General features: G+C 39.4%; 1 long non-coding RNA gene across 1 annotated transcript in view; it reads right to left on the minus strand.

Annotated features, from left to right (window-relative positions):
- The window catches only part of LOC148649491 (uncharacterized), a 42,705-nt gene that overhangs the window by 2,296 nt on the left and 27,858 nt on the right, over positions 1-12,551 (minus strand). The window contains exons 4-6 of the long non-coding RNA XR_015926371.1: positions 6,126-6,233; positions 5,434-5,836; positions 64-1,925 (exon numbers count right to left, since the gene is read on the minus strand). This is a non-coding gene — a long non-coding RNA (uncharacterized LOC148649491). The remainder of the gene's footprint in view (positions 1-63; positions 1,926-5,433; positions 5,837-6,125; positions 6,234-12,551) is intronic.

The following is a 12,551-nucleotide window of genomic DNA, read 5'->3' on the forward strand; positions in this document are numbered from 1 at the left end:
TAATCTAAATCGAGATTGTTCTCCTTGAAGGAAGAAAAGTATGAATATATGTATATAATACACCTGAGTAGAGTGACACCTTGTTATGATCTGTATTTCTCATGGCTGAACTGGAGTGAAGTGAGACAATGCAGTTCAGTTTCCTCTCTCACCACGGTATCATCTGTTCGGAACGGAGAGCTCCGACGGTGGAAATAACAATGAGACGTTTAATGTAGCGTAGAAACTGTAAAGAATATCTATGACATGTTTTAACTACCTTTTCAATTTGTGCCAGAGTAAAGAAAACACATTGTCTCAACACAATAACTTCTTTCTGACAGGTCTGTAGAGCACAATCAATAACACTGTTTTCTCCTTGGCTGTTTCAGGCCTGCACTAGAGCCCAGCATTTTCAGAAGATCTGAAGAAATTATAGAACAGTACACTTAGTGCTTTTGGTGTTCTAACTACTGTTACATAATGGACTTCTTAGCTCACCCTGCGTTGCCTGTGTTGCAGAGTTATTGAAAAGAGTTATGTAAATAGATAACAGCCAAGCTGAAGAGCGTTGCTGTACAGGAAAGTTTGAAATTCTCTAGACCCCCCGAAGCATAAGAGTGCTCTTGGCATGGCGCAAAGCATTTGGGAATGAAAAGTATAACAGAAAAAAATAGAACGTGTATAGTCAGAGAATGGATTTTGTTATGCATGTTAATAAACTCTTAAAATACAGCTTTATAAAACTTCAGACTGGCTGTGGAGTGTTTCTCCTCAAGCCTGGCTTCTTGTGCCGGAATGAACAGGGTTTTCATCGCTTGTCCTAAGATAAGTGTTAAGGGGCAAGGCAGGATGTACAGGAGGAAGCAGCAGGTGAGTTCAGTTATAATAATAATAATAATAATAATAATAATAATAATAATAATAATAATAATAATAATTGCTTACACTTATATAGCGCTTTTCTGGACCCTCCACTCAAAGCGCTTTACTGGTAATGGGGATCCCCTCCACCACCACCAGTGTGCAGCCCCACCTGGATGATAACACCATGCTGTTATCATTGTGTTAAATGGCTTTTTATATAACCGTTTAAACAACTAGTTGAAAAGTAACCCACCAGTCCCAGGGTTATTGCTAAATGGACTTGTGATAGTCTTTCAAGCCTCCTATTTTCTGGCAACAGAAATTAGGCTGCATCACAACAACCACATGGACAGAGACAGCGTAGCAGCTGTCTTGAGTGTAAAAGCCCTGGTCAAATTGGTCACTGATGATTGACGTCATCACCACCCTATGAATAGTTTTCCTCACTAATAAAAATCATTTTGTAAGGCGGTCTTTCGATGGGACATGCTGTCTGCATCTACAACCAGCTGTTCCTGTTTTATTTGGGGAAAAGATAGTCGTTGGGAAAAATCAAGCGCACGTGTTGTAAACATTATAGTGTCAGTATTCTCTGTTTGTCATCCTGATGTTGCATTTTGGTGAATAGAAATTATTAAAGTATGTGTGAAACATTATGTATGTATTATAATTAAGTCGTGGGGGTTTCTGTGTGATGCCTATGGCGAAGGGAGTCCTGGCCATCTAATCCCACCCTAACCCCAGCAACAGGGCAAGTCACAGTCACAGTCACAGTCACAGTCAGCTAGTAACATGGCCTTTGCTCAAACCCGCGATCACAGAGCTCAGCCATCGCTTGGAACAGCTGCTTGCATCTCCCTCACAACCCAAGACAAGAAGCTTCATGGAAGTTTAATGGAAGAAGAGCCGTTAAGTATAGATACAGTATATACTCCCCCGCGGGTTTCTTTAGAGGCGCATGACTTATTCCTGGGGCCCCCAAATCTTGTAGTAGAGGGGGATCCACTTCAGAAACGCACTGTCCGCCCAACTTGTGTGACTTGATGCTCCTGTCCTGCAACACTAGGACTCAGGAAACACTGCCCAGGTGGAGAAGAAAAAAAATGGACTTCAGGTGAGATATCGCTCATGCACTTAAAACAAGCCACACCAGATATCAGAGGCTGGAAATACAGTGTTGACATCTTGCCCACCAGCTGACGCCTCAACCTCTCCCATTGAAACTGTCCCTGTCAGCTCTGGGAGGCGACTCCACTGTCGATGATCCCCAAAGCAACTGCTTCCTCTTCACCGTCCACACACATCCAAATAATCCAATAATCCCAAAAAGTTGAACAGGGAAACTGAAAGAGGAACTGCCCTGTAGCCTTTCAGTTGCTCCTGACTCGGGTGTAGGACATCAGGACTGCAGGCTTCTCCGCAGCAAGTCTTACCACCTGGAATCACGGAGAATCACAGACTCGGACCTCTGTCTGCCCCACCTGTGCTTTTATCAGCTTTACAGTCAGTTAGCCCTTTTCACCTATTACCTCACTGAAACAATATGCGAGGCTTTTAAAGTTGTTGCTTTTGAGCACACTCAGATGAACATAAATGGAACTACAGTATGCAAAGAAACCTTTTTTTTGAAGGGACATTTTTGTCTCTGACATGGGTGTATCCAGCTCTTACCCCGGTGAATTTCTTTCCCCCTGTGGAGGCAAAGTCAGCGTATTGTGTGTCATGTGGGACCTTAGCCAAAACTGAAAACTTGAAAAGGCAGATTGCATACTGAAGATTTATTACTCCCTGCTTATGTCACTCAGACAGACTTCTATAACAGTTTGGGTCATTTTTCAAATTCCCTAGAGTCTCTGTAATAGGGTGGATGTAAAAATCTTTTTCTTAGATAAAAACATAACGTATGTGCAGCACACTGTAGGAAACTGCGCAGAGTACCTTAGCAATCACTGGTCTCCAACTAGAATACAAATGAAAGCTGCACAAACAGCACCCACATACACTAGTGCACAAAAACACAAATACAATTCTCCCATCTCTGAAATCCAAGGGAATCGAGAGTTATGGCAGAATAGATCCTGTGCTTCAGATCAAACATCTATTACCCTAGTAATTAAAATGTAAAAAACAGAAATAAAAACATCATGTCTCTGATTTCTGTATGTTGCAATGAAGAAAATTATGGCGTATATTTTCTCAGTGACATCTGGAAGATACATGACTTGACATGACATGACAAAACACAAGACGCTGAAAGCATAATATTGCTTTAAATTGTGATTCACACTGTTATATATTGTAAATGTCCTAAGTTACACTTTAAAAGTTCATATTTACAAAGTATAGATAAGAGACCGCTGTGAAGAACGGGCGTCCAATCCAGGGTGTGTCCTGCCTTGCACCCTTACTGGATAAAGAGGTTAGAAAATGGATGGAAACACGTGACCAATCAGCAAAACAGATTTTTCTCTTTTGATTCATATTTGTTTTTTTATAACACTCTTGTTTTCTTTGACATCGCATCTATGGTCCAAACTGTAAACATTGAAAACAAGCCTATGAGATGTTAAAATAAGGATTTTAACACAATATTAAACTTCACTTACTGGGGACATTGTGTGTATCCTGGAATCCTTGCATTCAGAAGCTGAATAATAAATTGCTACTTTACCAGGATCTGTGAGATTAAGTAGATTAAGTCCTCTTAACAATTGGATCCAGTGTGTGCTGTATCTGTGTGTGTCTGTACACCCGTTGTTGCACGGTTACTTCATAATCATTCTAAAGAGCTCAATTTGTCCAGATTTTACTAGGAGAAAACATATCCATGATAAATAGCAGAGGGCCCAGAATGAGCTCTGTGGAACACTAGATCCAACTGATTCCAACTCGGAAGGAAAAGAAACAATAGAAATAGAAATAAAATGTCTACACTCAGTAAGATACCCATTTCAAGGCAATACCAGAGATACCAAACCAACTGTAACTGAGTATGTAGAATGTAATGTTTTACAGTGAATACAATCAATTAAAATACAAACTCTAAGAGTATAGACTGAGGTCTAAGAAAAGCAAGAACATTTGAATCAGCAGCCTTTAAGAAATCATTAGCAACTTTAAGTTGTTAGTTTCAGCGCTCTGTAAGTGCATAAAACCAGATTGAAAACATTCAAAAAGTTTATTTATAGTGAGATGACTAGTTACTTTACAGCACATTCAAATATATTTGCAGGAAACTGGCGTTAACTTGGAGGAAGTAAACCAATAAATACAAATTACTCACAATTTTGAGATGCAAGGATTGAAAGACATTCTGATCTTGTAACGGTTTGAAATATGACAATATGGTGTTTTTTAAATAGCAGTTTGGTAAGAGATCATTCTAATCCTGCGCTCTTCTGCGTTCCTAACCATAAATATTTCTTCTGCTGAGCCCCCCTATGAGCTTGTTTCTCATACCCCTCCCTCCACCTATCCTCACTCTTACAGCAGCTCCCTGGCTCATTCCTCACTGGCGCAAAGTCTTATTTATTAGGATTTGGCTGAAACAAAAACTCTTTTTTTAAAACTCTTTTTGTTTTAATAAAGAGTTATGTTTTCCTTTGGAAATGTGTATTATCAAACATTATGAGCTATTGTCTTGTAAAAGTACAACCGATGCAGATGAAGCCATTTCGATTTTTATTATTGTTATCATTTGGAGTTTTTTTGCTTGGGTCAAAGCACAATACAGGAAGAGCTCACAAAACAGCTGATGTGTATCAGATATCCAAATAATTGTGTCATTTCTCCTTCTCTTTGATCTTGAATCCAAGGCAATCAATGGTACTTATTTTGGGGTTTGGGTTGTCTGAACTATTTAACGAACATCATTAAAAGGTTTGTTATCCAGTTAAAAATAACAGGTGAATTAACCACAAGTAATTTGGTCTATATGCACAATTAAACAACCGTTTATAAAAAATTGCAGAAATCCATTTATGTTTCCGCAAATAGTATTTAAGTTTATGCCAAACCACACAATTTTTTTGTATGTAAAATGGGTGGTGCCAAGGCTCTTATTTAACATACTTCAGCTCTCATAAAACAGAAAGTTGCCTTCCCTTGTCATAAACTGAATTTTAAATGAAAAAAACAGACGGTATATATTGTCATATATACTATATATTACATATGAGCCTCAGAACATATCCTGGTAGCTGTGTGACCAGAAAAACTTTTTTTTCAGAATTTTGTTGAACTGTGAAATTCACTCTCTTTTACTGGAAGGTGTGGTTAGCATGTTCTGATTTGGAAATTTGGGAAACAGCAGCATTGGGTTCGGACACTTAATTTCTGACCTGGGCTGGGCGTGTGGGCTTGCCACTAGCGCTATGGCCTATTACACAGTGTCAGAGGCCTGGTACCAGTCTGGGTTACCTGTAGGGTAACCTGTAAGACCTGTAAGACTGTACGGTATGTTCAGTACAACTGACACCAATCTGAGCAAATACATAATTCGGCATAATTAAAACACATAAATGGAAACGGCAGTGGAGTCTTCTTCAGGTGTGACTCCTTTGTTTTCAGCATGGAATAAACCTTTACCTGTTCCTGTGCAGCCTACGCATGCTGACGCAGCTCCCTACTTCTTCCCAATCAAGGTCATTTCATCCGACACCGCAACCTGGAGGGCTTTACAATAAACAGGCATCTCTGAATGAGATCTAACAGGCTGCAGGTTCCTGTGATGTAACCCAAACCTCCCTCTGCCTCCAGGGTTGTTTCTGGGGGGAGGCGGCAACACCCTTGACCAGCTTCACCTGCGGTCAGCACGTCTCATTACTGGCCAATGTGAACGGGACAACAACAGCTGCACAATTACAATGAAACACAACCTCGCATCCTCTCTTCCTTCACGATGACATATTGTGTCTGTTTTGTTTTTTTCTGGTCTCCATCGTGACATTTGTCCGCTTGCTTGAGCACCTCTCCATGTCCTCGCGCTTTCCTGTACAGGTTGTGAAACGGAAAAAGGAAGTAAATTAATTTAATTTCTCTCTGCAAATCAAAAAAGCCAAATCAATATTACAATTCCGTGATTCCTACAGCGAGTCATTTACGAGACAAGTCCACCTACAGGGAAGACATTTTTATATTCTTAATTCCGAAAAGAAAATAGGGTGTGGGATCAGGGCAAAAACCAAGGAAACTGAGACGGGTCATGAATTGTTAATAAGTACAGAGTGCTTTTCATCCCAGACAATCCTAAAGCGCTTTACAAATAAGAGGAAACTCACTGTATTTTTCTTCCAAAGGACAGGACCTGGGTTCACTGACACCTTGCCACTTTGCATCATGTGTTCCTGAAAGAGCGTTCAAGCCCAGAGCTTTCGCTATGCACTGTTCTGAAAACGCCGATAAATGCCAGCCAGTATTGCTTAATGCCTGCATGAACGCCTCTGTAGTAATAGCTGCACACGAAACTGAAAACTAAGAATTATACAGTATGTACACAGCTGCAGTGCCCTCCAAAGCTATTGGGACAGCAAAGTCAAAGCAGCTAGTTTTGCTTTGCAATCAAGAAATTTGTGATTTCAGATCTCGTAATCAGTAGAAACAAAACACGTCAGAACTCTCCAAGAACAGGCGAGAAGACGAAGTGACTGCAGCAAAGCCCCTGAAACGATTACAGAGAATTTGGTGAGCTCATTCGGTTTCAGACTTCATGCAGTTGTTGCCTAAGAAGGAATATGCAACCATATATGGATGTTTACTCAATCTTAAAACCTCAATTGCATGTGTCCCAGAACGTACAGTCACTTAAAATCACTAGATGGAACATAAAGTATATTTTTGTTCTAAAAATATTAATATAGTATGTAAATGGAAATACCCACAAAAACGGCATACTATATTGTACTTATCATTCATATTACTGCAATGATCACAGATGCAAATTTCCATCACTTTTCTGTCCACTTTTGAAAGGCATTGTATATTGTACAGTTATACTGTAATCCGATTTCGGAGTATCAGTGCTTTTCAACTTTGTATCCTCACTTGTGCTGAGATCTGACATTCGTAAGATGTCTGCACGGGGGGCCCGGTGGGGATTGTGCTGTAGAAACCCTAGACTGCTGCTTAGCAATCGGATTATAATGCACATGTGCAGTGCGTGGAGCTCATTTACCCACACCTGACATCGGCAGTAATCCCCCCATGTGGGGGTGCCACTACTAATTCCATCAGAAGAAGGCCACATACAGTACCAGCATTTCAAAAAACAACGCTAGAAAAAAAGGGATTGTTTCTGAATAATAGGGAAAAAAATAGGTGTTTTAATTAAACAACCAAACATATCCTGAATGAAAAAGAGAATTTTCTGTAAAAATTCATTCAAGCAATCATGCTTTCCAGGCCAGCAGCTGCTGACCATTGAGCAGATATGTCTTGTTTACAAGGAGTCCTGATTAAAGGCCACTAATTGAATGATCAGGATTTCTGTTACAAACTTTATCTAAACAAAGACACAGAGTGATTCCATGCATTCAATGCATTTCACATAATTCTCACTGGAGACAGAGGACAGCTGCTCTAGTTATTATTAGCTGCTACTTATGGACTGGTATCTTCTTTCATTTACAAAATCACAGATGGCTGGGTGTCTTTGGGAGTGTGACAGTGTTTTCTAGGGCCCAGGTACAAGGGACTTGGAGACCCAGTTTAATATCGAAGGATATCATTCCTTTATTCTTTTTTTTTGTGGTTGCAGGTTGTTGTACAGTAAATCTATTTTTATCAAGCAGAAATGCCCCAGAAATGTGGTTTGGGTATTATACACCCCCTGTGGGATGAAAGCATCTTGTGTGCAATATTAATGTGGCATCATTTCAAAGTGAGGAAGCAGAGAAAAGGCTTGGCTTCTTTGGTAATGACCGAATGGATAAACAGCTTGGTTTAATGTATGTAGATAAACAAGCACATGAGTTAACACATAGCCATTAGCATGTTATAAAGCCCTGGAGGAGGAGTCTGTTTACAGAGGATAACAGGCCTAGATTCCTATACAGTACAAACTGCATAGGCTCGTCAGAGCCTGAATCTACAGAAGTGCTATACATAAAAAAAATGACTTATTCAGTAAGTTATTAAAAAAAAAAAAAACAGCTTCATTTCATGTGTTGCATGGGTTAACATTAGGTAGTATTTTAATTGTCTTCAAATGAATTCCGTCAGACAAATACAGGAATACTACCCTTACATGCAAATTCCCTGGCAGGAATGTTCTGAAAAACAAACCAGAAAATGATTAAAACTGTTGGAACGTGTTTTATCTTGAACACATCTCATTCTTAATCCAACTTCCTTCTGCACTTCAGGGCAGACTCCTGCTGCACAGAGCCCGGGAGAAATGACAAAGCACTGCTGGGGAAGTCTGCTAATTTCCTTCATTGTGTGATTAAGATACCAATTAATAAATTATATTTATTTCTGTCTTTATTTACCTTAGGTGATGGGTTTAAACCAACCACCATACAGTACAGAAATGTACTGCCTGCATCTTGCTGATGGCTCGTTTAGATAAATGCAGTTTATTTTGCACCATATTGAACATAATGTTGCAGCTACTTGCCCTTCACCATCAGCCATAAGCAGTGTTTAGTCTTTACATTAGCATTTACAGCACTTAGGAATTATAAACTCTTACACTTTGTGTAGCTTGTTTACTTATGTCACCACTTTCATCCCCTTCCTTGCTGTGTTCTTATGTCTTAAGTATTTTACTTTGCAGTTTTTCCCTGGGCAGTCGGCCAAAAACAAAGCATGAGCTTTGTCAGGTTCCTCAAAGGCACACAACTGGTTTAAGGCCTCGAGCAGTAGGACTCTAAAATGCAAAGGAATTCTGCAGCCCCAATTTTAACTGGTAATAGTTAGCTACCATAATCGTCTATTTTGAAATCCAAGCAAATATGACAAGTGATACAATTAAAATATTAAAATTGTAATAATAAAATTACAGTTTGCAGCAGACTTAATTAAAAAGGATAAGTATGACAGTTGTGCTTGGAATTTCCTGAAAAAACACATTCTTTTCAAATACATCAGATTCTCCATACTTGAAAGCACACTTCTTGGGTTTGGAAGAAATACCCATCATATACAGTATCTCTGTACAGTAGAAGCTGGGGTAAGATTCTTTTTTGTTTTATGGAGCAGAACGTTTTGTGTCAAGCATTCCTACATGTCTTTAAAAGCTGAAACAGGCACAGAAAACCATCTTTTCTCATGGTCTCGAAGCAGGAAAATGGTGGGACTTCCTCTCCCAGGTTCCGCCTCTGAATAATCCAATTAGGAAACTATCAGACAAGAAGTCACTTTAAGAGGCATTAGGGGTTTAGGCATCACATACAGTGCCTTGCGAAAGTATTCGGCCCCCTTGAACTTTTCAACCTTTTGCCACATTTCAGGCTTCAAACATAAAGATATAAATTTTTTATTTTATGTGAAGAATCACCAACAAGTGGGACACAATTGTGAAGTGGAACGAAATCTATTGGATTTTTGAAACTTTTTTAACTAATAAAAAAATGAAAAGTGGGGCATGCAAAATTATTCGGCCCCTTTACTTTCAGTGCAGCAAACTCACTCCAGAAGTTCAGCGAGGATCTCTGAATGATCCAATGTTGTCCTAAATGACTGATGGTGATAAATAGAATCCACCTGTGTGTAATCAAGTCTCTGTATAAATGCACCTGCTCTGTGATAGTCTCAAGGTTCTGTTGAAAGCGCAGAGAGCATCATGAAGACCAAGGAACACACCAGGCAGGTCCGTAATACTGTTGTGGAGAAGTTTAAAGCCGGATTTGGATACAAAAAGATTTCCCAAGCTTCAAACATCCCAAGGAGCACTGTGCAAGCGATCATCTTGAAATGGAAGGAGTATCAGACCACTGCAAATCTACCAAGACCTGACCGTCCCTCTAAACTTTCAGCTCAGACAAGGAGAAGACTTATCAGAGATGCAGCCAAGAGGCCCATGATCACTCTGGATGAACTGCAGAGAACTACAGCTGAGGTGGGAGAGTCTGTCCATAGGACAACAATCAGTCTTACACTGCACAAATCTGGCCTTTATGGAAGAGTGACAAGAAGAAAGCCATTTCTCAAAGATATCCATAAAAAGTCTCGTCTAAAGTTTGCCACAAGCCACCTGGGAGACACCCCAAACATGTGGAAGAAGGTGCTCTGGTCAGATGAAACCAAAATCGAACTTTTTGGCCACAATGCAAAACGATATGTTTGGCGTAAAAGCAACACAGCTCATCACCCTCAACACACCATCCCCACTGTCAAACATGGTGGTGGCAGCATCATGGTTTGGGCCTGCTTTTCTTCAGCAGGGACAGGGAAGATGGTTAAAATTGAGGGGAAGATGGATGCAGCCAAATACAGGACCATTCTGGATGAAAACCTGTTGGAGTCTGCAAAAGACCTGAAACTGGGACGGAGATTTATCTTCCAACAAGACAATGATCCCAAACATACAGCAAAATCTACAAAGGAATGGTTCACAAATAAACGTATCCAGGTGTTTGAATGGCCAAGTCAAAGTCCAGACCTGAATCCAATCGAGAATCTGTGGAAAGAGCTGAAAACTGCTGTTCACAAACGCTCTCCATCCAACCTCACTGAGCTCGAGCTGTTTTGCAAGGAAGAATGGGCAAGAATTTCAGTCTCTCGATGTGCAAAACTGATAGAGACATACCCCAAGCGACTTGCAGCTGTAATTGCAGCAAAAGGTGGCTCTACAAAGTATTAATGCAAGGGGGCCGAATAATTTTGCACGCCCCACTTTTCATTTTTTTATTAGTTAAAAAAGTTTCAAAAATCCAATAGATTTCGTTCCACTTCACAATTGTGTCCCACTTGTTGGTGATTCTTCACATAAAATAAAAAATTTATATCTTTATGTTTGAAGCCTGAAATGTGGCAAAAGGTTGAAAAGTTCAAGGGGGCCGAATACTTTCGCAAGGCACTGTATAATGATGTTAGCTAGTTAGTGCTTAGAGCCCAGCAGCAAGCTTGGAGTTCTGTGAGTCACAAGAGTCCTTAACAAAGAATACAAACTTCGACACTCTGATGACAAAACATAGCTTTAGATCATGAGAACTGAGACTGACTTCCTTGTGGAATATGTCTTCAAAGACCTTCTTAATCTACTACACAGTGAGCAGTAACACCGCTTTTTTCACCACTAGTTTTTTTTGGAACCGTCTTTAATCTTCCTAAGTTCATAATTGTTTTGCACAGAAGTGCAGTCAATGGTGATCTCTTGAAACGAAGCAAAATATTTAACATGTTTTTTTTTCAACAAAACTCAGTGCTAGTGCTGTTGCTGTTGCTGTTTTGGAAGATGAATCACGTGATTAAAATGTGTACTATTAAAAAATAATTTACATGTTCTCTTATTATCTCATATTAGCACAGTTTCATGACAATCCTTTTTTTTCCCAGAATGCTATTAGCTATTAGCAATAAAAATGCAGCATTTAACACCCAGACATCTTAGCACAATATTCAAATTCCCCCAAATATTCTGCCAAACGGTAAATGTTAGTCTATTACAGTAATTCTTCTGTTTTTGAACTGTGCTGACGTCATCTATTATTCACACAGGAGAACATGCACCTAAATTGCACCTAAAACATGTCTAAATTTTTGAGGAGGAAACAAGGGAGTTCCTCCTGGAAGCCAATTAATGGCAGTTCAGTTACTATATACTGATATGTGGTGTATACAGTTCAGGTCTAGATGAGTTACAATAATCATACTTTGAAACTGCAATGAATAATTAAGGGAATGGCAATGTTGTGGTTTTTAAGTGTGTTGATTGCACATTAATCAGTGTTTGTGTGGTGATTGTTTTAGGCTAGCCTAGTGTCAAAGCCCGGATTTGAAAAAGGACAAAGATAAAAGCCTGGAAAGCACAGCTCTCTGAGTAGACACATGAAGGTAAAGTTATTTTTTAAATGTTCACTTCTCTTATTTGAACTGTTTTTTAGATCATGTTCAGCTTATATATTTAAGGATTTACCCTTGAAACATGAGCATTTCAGTCCAATGACCATAAATACATTAAGTTAAATTGTACATCACAATAAAATTGCAGATGCCAGCTGGACTAGTGTGACAAAGCTTTTCTGGTCCCGTTTCACACAGTTTAAGACTCACTGTCTGAATTGATCAGAGAGTCCCTTGACTGATAACTATGAGCTATTAATCAAAACTGGAGGAAGAGGCAGCATTTCAGAAATATGTGATAGATTATCGACAACAACACGTTCTTCTGCTCAGTCTCTCCCCACTACCCCCGCAAACAAAGAAAGAATAAAATAGGGAATTGCAGATACTTACGGTATATACTGTACTTCATATTAGACTTTTCTGATAACATTTGGAACATTTTTATAGTAGCGTTCGTAAATGGAGAAGTCAATGTCAGCAGTAGTTCAAGTGGTTTCAGAAGAAGCCGAACAAGCACTTTCCTGGGCATTAGAGTTAGCGAATTTTTTCTAGATAACAGGATTTAAGGACACTTCTCCAGCACTAACCTGTGATGGCTTTGAAATTTTGCTTGGTTGTACTACAGCTACTGTATGTATGCCTGAAACTAAATTGTACCTCAATGACAGGAGAGAGCTTTTTTAAAGGGCAAGAAAAAG

The sequence above is a fragment of the Lepisosteus platostomus genome, chromosome 14 (assembly GCF_059453375.1).
Source record: "Lepisosteus platostomus isolate fLepPlt1 chromosome 14, fLepPlt1.hap1, whole genome shotgun sequence".
NCBI classification, from domain to species: domain Eukaryota; kingdom Metazoa; phylum Chordata; class Actinopteri; order Semionotiformes; family Lepisosteidae; genus Lepisosteus; species Lepisosteus platostomus.